This window comes from Battus philenor, unplaced genomic scaffold, assembly GCF_028537555.1.
Source record: "Battus philenor isolate CCGP_79_NKW_IND1 unplaced genomic scaffold, ilBatPhil1.0.hap1 SCAF_10, whole genome shotgun sequence".
Lineage (NCBI taxonomy): Eukaryota > Metazoa > Arthropoda > Insecta > Lepidoptera > Papilionidae > Battus > Battus philenor.
The window spans coordinates 8,250,652-8,263,609 of record NW_027181662.1 but is presented as its reverse complement, the minus strand read 5'-3'; positions in this window follow the sequence as shown (position 1 = coordinate 8,263,609).

Below are 12,958 nucleotides of genomic sequence, written 5' to 3'. Positions count from 1 at the left end.
TTGTTAGTTTATTAAATGTTTCATCATTTTCGCTGTGACTACAAAGGATTTGTAATGAGAGACGTGACTACGCACGAATATTTTTGTAAGCATTAAATTTTAGGCACATGTTTGGTTATTTTTGTTATGGTGAATAAGCTGAATGGAATTTTAATATTATTTTTGGTTATTATTATTTGGTTGTTATTGAAGATTGATACTATCTTATTTGTATTGAAATAGATAACAATATTTTTCATATTCAATAATGCAGTAAATTATTCTTTTTGTGGTAAGAAATACTACACGTTAAACTTAATTTTTCAAGAAACGTCTATCTTTCTATATCTTAGGATAATTTACAGTGCCAGAAGAGCCAAATTTAATAGGAACTAGAATTAGATTTAGTTCTATTATATTTGCATTCTCTAACAAAAAGTTACGAGGGTTTTTAATTCTCGCTGATCTGAGACGAGCTTTCAACAAACACGATGGTTTTTTTTTGTGATCTCTTTCACCATACTCACTAAAGCCAAAGAGCAAGCCAAAGAGTCATTCCCACGCTTGATAATTGCCAATTTTTATTACTAATTCAACATGAAACTGTAACATTAATTGATAATATTTAAATATCACCTGTAGTAAAAACATTTCACAAACTTCTTCGAAATAATTCTCAAACACGTTGCCAATTATTTATCCAACAATAATATTGTCTATAAGATAACCTATAGATCTGAGTTATTAAGTAAGCGAAATTATAAAAACAAAATGAACGTAATCTTTATAGCAATATCGTATTATGCTAATTTAATAATTTGTTACTTTTAACTACTGCACTGTTCTGAATAACATCTGTGAGTTTCAAAAAAAACTTGACGGTACGTTGATTGTATATTTGACCATTATAAAAATAAATCAAATGTGCGCTTAGTAAACTCATTACCGCAAACTGAATGGCTTTGGGCTTACGTAATTCATTCAGCGCTCGCTCGGGCATGTCGGGTATAACGAATTGTGCTGTAAGGTAACAGTCGTTATAATAATAGTCTAATATACTAAGGAAATGTGCTAAGTAAATTTAACCGTAAAGTTTTTCAAATTTATGCTACGATCTTATTCAATTATGTAAATTAAAAAAAAAAAAGTTTTCCATAGATGTATAGGCTTCTAGCTTGATTAGTTTTAGTCGATCGCTACGAATTTTCATTACTTAATCATTTACTTTGAGAAAATCATTAACTTAACCAAAACCTTTTGACTTTGTATAGCCAATATTCCAAATAGGAAAACTTTTTACTCCTATGTCCCCAAGATGGGGCAGAGAGTGTTCACAGTATGTCGCCATCCCGAGCGGTCTTGAGCCTCGCACTTTACTTCGGTCCACGTCATTCCAACTGCCTTCACTTCTGCAGTGATCGTCCGTCGCCAGGTTTACTTTGGACGGCCAGGTCTTCGCTTTCCTTAAGGATTCCAGACTAGTGCTTGCCTCGGTATGTGACCAGGGTCCCTTTGGAGCGTGTGGCCTAAGGGGGGGGGGGGAACTCAGGGTACGATCTTGGTGGGAATTGCTATATGTGAGAATAGCATTACCTATAAAATGCCAAGAAATCATCTGCTGTGTTAGTGGCGGAACACCAAGCTTAAAGCAGAGCCCTGGCCAGTCCGAGTCACCTCACGTCTTCGTCGTCCTTCCTGGGAACTGCTGCAGCCGCGCAATCGCGTGGCCGCCAGAGCAGCGCAATCGAAGTGCAGCTGAACTGAGAGTGCAAGGCATAAGGCGAATCTTATGCACCTTAAAAAAGAAATAACTCACTAGGCAGGCAACCCGATATAAAACCGAGCATGCCCGCAAGCTTCAAGGTGGCAGCCTCACCAGCAGGCTAGGGTACAGTGAGCTAATCATTCGCTTACCCGAAACTAAACGATTAAAGAAACTGTAACAGTACGTAATATGAAAACATTAACAAAAATTATAAAAATGTTTATATGATTATCGCATAATTACACATATTGAAACAGTATAACTTTTTAAGTATTTAATAAACTTGTACTTGCAAACTCTAAATTGATAGGTTGTTTCGTTTGTATTTTTTGTAATGTTTAAAAAACAGAACTGTATTTAAGAACCATATTTGTAATAAAATATTTCATTTAAGCCAAAGAAAGTTATAAACGTTAGTAAGTAAATGATATGTCATTAACATTGTATCTAATATGTACAATGAATTCAAAGGCAGCGTTTTTAATATTAACTTTTGTTACTCTGAGAACTTTATGGTATATTACATTTGCCAGGCAGATAACTAGGAAACTGTTACTGTTGATGTTTATTTACTGGCATGTAATTATACCGATGAGATGTCCGGACAATAGTTTTTATTAATGTAAACCTTAAAGGTCAAAGATAAATAATGTTCCTTGTAGATATGTAATAATAAAAACGATTCTTTTAAAAAAAAATTCAGATCACGCATTTGTATGGTAAGGAATATAGTTCTTTATATTTTACAGCCGATTTACCTCACACAGTGTTTCATTGCGATGAGAATTAAGAATATCTTTTTACTCCTATAGATCTCTAATCCTGAACATGTTTATATTATACTTCCCTCTTAGATATTGTACTTGTTGCATGGCATATTAGTATAAGTGTAGAGTAATTCAACGCGGAGAGATATATTTACTATGCGTTTACGCGAAACTTCTCCAAGGTGCTTCCAGTTAATACGTTAATTATCACAGAAAATCAACACACAGTTTATACAAAATACTTCTATACTTTTACAGAACTTAAAATAAGATTTAATATTTTAATGATAGATTTCCAATAAGACCGGTAGGAAGCGACCCGCATCCAGCGTATTTCGACGATCTTCATAAGATATGCCCATACATTTTATAGGTGGACGTCCCACAAGAGACTCGAGCTTCACTATGTGCACTATATGGCTTTCTCTGTGCCACTTCAACGAGAAATCCCATAGTTTCTATGGATAGTTTGTCATTACTGCGTCTAGCCAAATGAAAATTTTTCGAGATAAACTATTTTGTTGTTTATTAACGTATTAATCAAAAAGTGTAAATGACGTTAATAACATTTTTTTATTAAAACGTTATCTTATTGTTCTGATTGTGGCACTGCGCTTTTTGTTCTTGACACAAAAAACAACGTGGTATGAAATTGTCGTATTCATTTCTTTTGTTAGGGGCCACAATGGAGATATATAAAGTACAAAGGTAGTCTTAGCGAATTGTCGACGTCTGAATTGGCTTATTGCAAGCGTGGGCTGGACAAAAGACGCAAATTGGATTTTATATTGCGCAATACAACACAATATTTTTCTAGAACATATCTCTATACATAACCTGTCGACACATTCTATTATTTTGCATATGTGCATTATTACCACACGGTGTACCTTTACTTAGGGTTTTTATGCCTTCGTGTACGTAGAACCTCGAACCTCCTAGCCCGTAGAACCCAGACTGTGTTTGTGAAAAGGTGATACTAATAATCGAGCAATGGTAGCCCAGTGGTAGAGGACCGAGACTTGCGGTCGTAAGTCGCGGGTTCGATCCCCGGGATACAATCTTATATAATTTACACTTTGTAAATTATAAAGGATTGTCACTACTCATAAAAATACCGGATAGCAACGGGGGCGGATTGGTTCCAGCGCAACGCTGACCTCCACAGCGACCTCGAACTCCCCACCGTCCAAGAGTTCTTTCTGGCTTGCTCAAAAACTTACTTTGAGTCGGCCTCCGCACATCCCAACCCCCTAATAGCTAGCAGCACCTCAGTAAAGACCAAGAGACTTCCTAAAGACATTGTCTCGCCACACCGCGCCCCCTGTAGACACTTACAACACTGCAAACGCAAACCACTCAGCATCACCAGCAACCACTGCACCTGCAACAATTTACGCAGGTCGTCGCTTTCTATATAACAAAACAAAACATCACCCACTACGCCACAACACCCGTTTTTAGTGAGCGGCCGCCCGCTCCCTAACCGCAAACAGCGTGGGCGAACCGTAATTGGATCCGGATCCCTCTTCGGTTCGCCTGTGATCCACGCTGCCGTACTAACCCGCAAGTACATTCCAGCAACACACCTCGTCAAAGCTCCACCGCGAAGAGCCTTAATAACGTACGAGCGTCTCCGTGTAACTGGTAGGCGCTCTACCAGCTTTAGTTTTTAATTTTAGTCCACGGACCCTTCCGCTCCGTGAACTCAGTACCGACGAAGCTGTAAAAGCCTTAGGGCTAACAGCATTAACATCTTTAGAAACAATACAATACCGTGTTTATCAATCGTAAATGAAAATATTAAAGAGTAAACTGACACACATAAGGTATTTCATCAAAGAACGGCAGCATTCGCGATGTTAATTTACATCTTTGCGCTTTTTAAAGATGTGTAAGGATTTGGATGACTGCTTGACTTTTTTTTCTTAAAATGGTTTAATAAGTTCATTTACTGCAACAGGAAATATTTATTTTAGTTTGGGTTTTTAGTTTGCAGACAACATATGAAGTATGAAAAAACTACGTCTATTATAATACTTTCTTAAAGATTTAATACAAATTTAATTTAATTGTTACAAATAAATTAAATGACGAACAAAAATATTCATAAGAAATTCATGACCTGCATAATACTAACAGTTAATTATATGGATACATGTAAAAACAAACATTAATGAACTAAACTTCATGCAAAAACCAGAAATGAAGTAATATGTATGAAACTTAATTATCTTCCCAGGTGTTACATACACATTAACATTTTAAATACGTACGTAATCAGAAATTATTTAATTATTTTTTTAAATTACATAGTTTATTCAGAAAATGTTTATTTTTGGAGCATCTCAATGTTTCTTAATAAAATGTTTTTATAACAGATTGCGCCACAGTTACGAGAAATTATTATGCAATGATAGTAATTTTAATTAAGAACAATAAAAGTAGTTAAAAATTAAAATAATTGAACATTATCAGCAGAAAAAGAAATTTTCAACTATTTCTTATATACGTCATTAGAATATGTGATTTTCATATTTAGGTACGTCACGACATGAAATTCAGGTCGGGAAAAAGTCTTTTCACAAATACTATAAATAAACATGAATAAAATCTCTTTGGTTGCCCTATTTGTATCTGTCAGCTTTCGATAATATTAGAAAGGCAGGATTAAAAAAATTTTCTTTAAAGATAATTATATATTTTCTATTTATAAATTTTTATTTATTTAAGATTTTCTTTTGTTTTACGTTCTGTCAAAATAAATGAATCAAAATTCACTTTAATGAAATAAATTATGTATTAGTAGCGCATTACTGTGGTCACCGAGCTACGGATAAAATAGACTCCATTTTTGCAAAAGTGAATCAAGACCGGCATATTTGTAGTAACGAATATGCACAGCAATTGATTAATTGGCAAGTAAACAATTTTGATTTATTTGAAAAATTCTAGGTAAAAAAAACTCGATATTTGAGTACCACGCGACCAGAGTATCACTGTAACATGGAGAAACTCGTCAGTGTTTTCGACAGGGTAATAACCGAGCAGTGATAGCCCTGCGGCAGCGGACTGAGACTTGCGTATGGTAGGCCGCGGGTTCGATTTCCGGGATATTAAATAATTCATACTTTATGTAATAATTATGTAGGACGGTCACTTACAACAAGTTTCTAGAGGAACGTCAACGGCGTTCTATGCGTGCCAAGCGTGGTGATTATGTTATATCTTCTCCATAGATATCTTTCGGAGAGGTCTATGCTTTGCAGTGGTCATCTATGGTTTCATCTATCTTACGGTTTTTATTCAAATCAGAAGTCCCAAAATTTCTGCAGCAACGTCATGAAGTCACTATCACTACAGGCACCTATATACTACAGTAAAATGTAAATAAACCTTGGAAAAAATGTCTCCAATTTTTGTATGAAATTCGAACTTTCCCCTACCTGTTCTTTTGCTGTAAATAATTTAAAAAAAACACTTTGTATGTGCCTCATTTTTATAGCATCGGAAGGAGTAAGATTGCTGATTGAAGCTGTAATTTAATCGAGATATCAAGCAGATGATCTCCATGACTACGTATGTAGATGTCAAATTTTCAAAAAAAATTCAATCACGTTTTTGTGAAATAGTAAGTGTATTTGCTTAGTAACGTCACACCTGTTTTCAACACATCGATTTAATTGGCACCGTAGAGACACCATCTTTAACATAACTTCACATTATATAATCTAGTGGTAGGTAAATAAGGTTGTAATGCCAATTTTGTAAAATCACGCGGTTTGAAAAATTTGTTCGTAATAAATCAGTGGTTGTGTGACAAGTGATATTTGTTTATTTACTGCAAAACAATGTTAAGCTTGTTTATACATTGCATATAAGGTAATATAACAATACGCAATTGTAATAGATCTTGTTACGCAAAACACCGGTACTAATAAGATTGTATTCGTAAGACTGTCAGAATGAGCGATAGTTCAACAACGCCTTTAATTAATATGCTCGTTAAAGTAATAGTTGCTAAAATGCATAATCAGGATTTATGTAATGTATTGAATTCCGTACGTATAATATACATATGTATATAAAAAAACAACACAGGTAACGTGTTGTTTTATGCAAAATTTTTAGATTAAGGAGATTTCTAGCAGGCAATAAAAATATTGTCGGTCATAGCATTTGCATGACGTAAGCCAATGCTTATTAAGATTACGCTTGTTATGAATTTAATTAAATTTTATAATGCTTAGCAAAATTAAAAAAAGACATATTCCAGTCCAGATATTTTCATAAATTTTTGTCTCGATCTAAACATAAACTTGGTTAAAAAGGTTTTCATTACAATCTGATGTGACGTAAACGTTTGAAACTTTATAAATACAATGCGCTTTTAAAAAACGCATTCTCCATTTATAATTACATTTAATGGTTGTCAGCGTTTCAAAATAAGATTACTTTTGAAGATTAATTGGCAGTAATAGGTGACTAGCCTAATTCAGTCATCTACAGCTTACAGCGGTAACGAATCTTACGTCATCATCACGAATTACGGTATCAAATGGTCGACATATTTTAATACGTTACTAGAAAATAAAGTAATTAATGATAAATTACAATCAGTATATCATATACTAAAATGACTAGTATGATAATTACGTCGACATATATGAACGTCTTCGTAGATTTATAGCAGCCATGGCAACTGTTATATACACATCAATAGCCCCTATTGCTTACGTCATACGCTTCTTAAGGAAGACAAAATTACTTTTGTTTTCGTTAGTCTAGGTACGTAAGAACATAACGCGTTGCGTTACTTGCGATAAATCTCTAGTTAATCTTTGTTTAACCTAATTTGGGTTGCGAAAACACTAACGTCTAACGTTAATTTTGATTTGCAATTCGTGGATTAACGAATGATTACACCAAAATTGAGTTTCTTGAAGAGTTTTTCGTTTATTAACGATAAGGTTCGACGCAATTTTTTCGATGTAATTCTTGAATATAGATATTTTCTTATTTTTTTAAGCTTATGTAAGGCCAATTCGCTACATGTATACTTTCGGCTCCGCTGTACTTCCCTAAGGCGCGTTACAATGGTTTCGGTAACAATATACATCAAGTTATTTCATTGCTATTGTAATAATTGAAATTCAAAACAAAATGTAAAAAAATATAGTGATTTTACTTTACTTCTATACTATGGATACAAAAATAATTTTTATCATGCTCTGAAAAGTTTTTACAGGTTTTTTGCATAAAATTTATCCGTAGTAATAGAAATAGTATTAAATTATTGTCCGAATTTACCCTTTTCGATGCCGACACAACATTTTTTACCTTTTGTAAATGAGCTACACATTAGACAGAGACAATTAATGTTCTTTGACTTAAAATGAGATCTATTTTGATTAGATATAGATCCAACAGAGATTACGCAAATTTCCCTGGTCAGATTACATTGATATATTTTAATGATTAATCTATAGATGAGGTCATTGTTCTCTTAGTGGATGTGTCACGTTTGAAATTATGATGGTAAATTTTATGGTCGGAAAAACTAGAATATCATAGAGACGTAAATATTCACTTTTTTTAATAATTACAAAGTATTTTAAAAACGAGGGTAACTATTGTATTAGATTTAAATAAAAATGTTTAAAGAAATAAGTTTTTTTATATTTATGGTAATAATTTAAGAGATAAATCTGGGTGCGTATAAATCAACAGAATAACTGTGAATTATATAGCGTAGAAGTTGATAAATTTAAAACACTTCAGTGAAATTCAATTGCAAACAAAGCTGTAAATGCACGGGGATGTACATATATCGTGACCTACTTTCAGGAGCACGCGTTCCGCTCGCCGCGGCGTCAGTTGGAAGCAGGCGAGCGTTGGTTACACTCGTCTGCTTCTAACACTAAAACATTACTTTTAAATATAATTTAATACTATATGAATAAAACTTTTATATTAAGTATTATTTAAAGTGTGGGTGTTAAGTTCTCGGGACGGTAGACGCTGCGTAGGTAGGCACTCCGTTGGATGAGTCGACCTAGGCTGACAATATAATCGTGGAAAATAGCTGGATGTGGGCAGTTGAAGATCGATCGATTTCATCTGTATTTAAAAAAATATGATACGGTGGAAAGAGTGATTACTGGACTTTCTTAAACTGGTTTTCACCTACAAATGTTGTATGGAGGTATTTAGATGAGGACTAGTCACCTATGGTGGAGTAAAAAGATGAGTATAGGAGTACTGAATGAGGCCGCTATGAGTAGGTATAATGAACCAACTTCGGAGTAAAGCAGAAGGGTAAGCGATGACGTATGCTTGCTGGCTTGCTGACAGAAGGGAAAAAGCATCGTTATAGAGCGATAGACGTACCCCGTTATAGGCGTTCCGATGGTCAGTTTATAATAGGACCTTTTCACAGTACGAAAACACAATTCTGATGTAATCCGTCCTCCGCCATAATCCTTTAGATTCGAATCTAAAAAAAGCTAATTCAAACTTGAACACGTTAATCCAGACATTGTAATTCTCGTACATCGCACATATCTTTGCCAGGATTATTAGTGTAAAATATTGCCTCTAATTTTATATGTATATTAAAACAGATAAAAAGATTTTGGCGTTTCTCGTTCAGAAAATAACACAGTTTATCGGTTGTTGCACAAACAATCTCTATGGATTTGACTTTAAAAATATCCAGTTTTTAAAAAAAATCATTATCACTATCCATCACATTATCAGCCGATAGACCCTCACTGTAAGAAATGTCCCTCCGATCCCTCTGCACTGTCCGCATTCAGCGGTTTCCAGCGACTACACTAAATTGTTCAATGTAAACAAATGGATAATTTTCATAGAAAATTAAAAAAAATTGTTTACTAAATACGTGAATATTTTTCACAGCTTTAACAAAAATTTCTTCTTTATCTTCAAAGAAAAGCAGTACCTAAATATCATTAGTGCTTTCAATCAATTTACTAAAACAAAAGTTTGCGTCACCACGTACGAAACAAAGGTTTAATAAACACAGACCAGTTTCGGGAATATTTCCGGAGTTCCGATTGAAGGACGCTATAGTTTATGGAATTATCTGGATAGTAAAACGTTCGTTCGATCAATAAAGACATGCGTAGAGCTGATTTATATTTGTACGAATTATTATAATTTCTATAAAGACATTCTTAGTAAAAATCATATCAAATTACTTTATCCTTTATGGATGCATTTAAAATCAGTTGTGTTTATTTTCAATAGACTTATACACGAATTGAAAAATATTATTTTAGAAAGGCCTTCGTTTCGCTGAAACTGATTGTAACGTAATATAAAAAGATACTACAAGGTCAATGTCTCGGAAGAAAACAATTTGTTGAAACGGAGGTGACCATGCGAATAGTTCCGTTCTGATTGCAACTAACATTGAATAAAGCACTGAGTTTTGACTTTTTACATGAAAGTTAAAATGTGATGATCAAGATTCTATTAATCAATGTCATCATCATCGTTTTGGCCATAGGACGTTTACTGCTGGACAAAGGCCTCCCCCATAGATTTCAGCGTTTTTCGACGTCCTTGTTAACTTCGTTGTAAGGTTTGGATTTAGAACTTAGTAATGATCCTACACTATTATTTCGCGATAGATTTCGACGCAGAAATTGTACTTACATAGACAATACCAACATGTCAGAGGGCATGCATCTATTCAAATAAGAAAAAAAAGTCCTGTCTCGAATCTTGGACAGACCGAGCAACCCAAGATCTTAGGGGCTTCACAACGTCATAATCGTTGAACGTTCAAAGTAGGACATATGCTCTGGCCGTATATAAGACCGATTGAATGAGTAATTTCTTATAGATGTAAAAGGTTAAAACGGTTGAATGTATAGAACGTTTGTTGTATGTGTAATACATCGTAATCAATGATTTCAGGAATAATAAATAAAATAATCATAATTAAGTAAAAAACAAAAATGGATACAACTATTAAAATAATTTTAATGAATTTGAATTATTTGACCTGATATAAATGATAAATGATCAAAATTTTAAATGGGTTTTGACCAAATATCAGATAACCAAATCATTCGAAATTATGTCGAGATCAGCTTCGACATTCATCAAGAACATAAAGCAATTTTTAGTTATTCAAAAAGTTTTTTGATCATTATAGCGCCTTGTATTCTTCTTCCTCATCCTAACATCGTATTTTTATTTACTGAAGGTCGAGATTTTTTATGATTGTCGCGCTCTATTTCACATCATCTCTGCCGGTTTTTAGCAGTGTGTATTGCTTCGGCTACTGTGGTATCGCGTGTGGATTGAACGTGATCGGACCAGTGCATGTGCCTACAGCCTCGTGATCGACGTCCATCCACTTTTCAGGGGATCATATTCAGTTAATAAATAGTTTTTTTTTAAACAAACATAAACTTGCTACATTTTATAGACGCAGTAACAAACAAAAAAAACTTGTTTTGAGTTGTTTATTTATAACGTACATTACTGTGATAAAATTGTAATATGTATGTCTGTACCACTATATTTACCCCGAAAGCTCGTTATAAAGTAAGAAACTGGGACGTGACGAATCGTTCGCTTCCGAGCTTGCTTTTGTTTGTGAGAAAAGGATAAACCTAAAGGACCTTGGTTTTATGTAATAAATTATCCTTCCAAAGTACTGCAATGTTTGGATCAGAAAACAAAAACTAGTAAAAACACGGAAATACTTTCGTTCCTTATTTCTTATCGTTTTTAATGTTATAAGAAAATTATTTTAAATTTAACTAATGTAACTTTAAGTAAGTTACGCTTGCAAAGGGTTCCGAGTGGTTACTACCGTATCTTTTTCTACTTCTAAAACGTGAGTTAATATAACGTATTTGGTTTGAAAAAAATACCAGTGGAGTTACTAATTACAAATACTGCTGCTACCTTTGGGATGGCACGGCTACATATCGGCTCGAATTTCTTGACTGGGTAGAACTGCTTGTTATTCGGCTTGATAATGAGTTAGTTTCTAACTCAACCTTGAGCGAGTCTGTCGATTTTCTACAGGATTTATTTTGGGTGATGTACCGCGGAACTCTACGACTCTATCTTCACTATCACTATTTCTCTATAGAACGAGTAGAAAGTTGGCCTGTTCTTACACGAGCAAGTTTCGTTGGAGGTTTACTAAGTGTTTCGATTTTATGTTCCTGATTCGCTCAGGCCGAGTATGGAATAATCTCCCCACTTTCTAAATTTTCTGAGAAATCGACCTGAGTTATATTTCTCAGACAGTTTTTCAATGTCAGAATAGAACAGGTAGTTACTGTCATTTTACCAACAGGCGAATTGGTGGTTAAAGTCGGATTTTGGAAGTTTTACTCAATTATACATTATTTTATTTGAAGTCGCTGACCAAGTGCTACAGACCGTTAAATGCCTTAAGGTTTAGGTGGTAAGGTGTACCGAGCCAACTCATCAAAAGATTCTGTTGTAGATTTTTTTTTGAAAAGGTCCGGTAAGTTGAACTGAGGTATGTTAAGGTTTTCACATAAGTTCACATGGTTACGTCTTTTGGATTCGAATCGGGAGCAGTGTCTGAGTAAGTGATGAAAAGTCTGTACTGTGGAGACGTCACATGGGCAAGTCTCGTTATCGATTATTTTAAAACGGTGCAGGTACTGCTTGCAGTACCCGTGCCCGCTTAGTAGTTTTGTGAGAAGGAAGGAAGTCTTGATGAGTTTTCGCAGTTAATTTATGTCGAAGAGTTTCGAAAAGAATCCTATGGTGTGTCGACCCTGAGCCGAGCTCTCGTATCTAGCTTGCCAAATGCGGTTGTGTTTAGCGCAGATTGCGCTCTTTACTTTAATTTCGCTGAAGTCACTATTTACGACAGAATTCAGTTCTCTCCATCAAGTTTGTATTAAAGATTAGATAATGTTTCTTAAACTTAGTAATGTTTTTGAATATGGTTAGTAACTGTTGTATAGATAATTCACATTTTAAACGTTGCAATGTAGTATATATATGAATATACATACATATACGAGGCATACATTTGTAACATATCTATTTCTTAGTCATGTTCAAAGTAATCGTCATTATGAGAAGGCTCTCCCTCGCCGAGGTACTTCGATATACAGTTATATAGTATAGGTACAGTTCAGGTTTTTCGATATTAAACGTACATACTCGTATTTGCAAAGGCGTTTTCCTGAAGTTTCTTATTTAATTTGATCATCGCAAAGCAGGAGAGGTTTAAAGCCATTCGCTCAACCCTGGACCACAAGTCTGTACATGAAATCGTCTTTCATATATATATTCGTCAAAGTATTTTAAAATTGGAGGCGTTGCGTGATCTTCAGCTTTTAGAAAATTGACACATAAGTGAGGCACTAAGTTCATGATACATTCCTTAGCAATACATTTATGTATACAACAT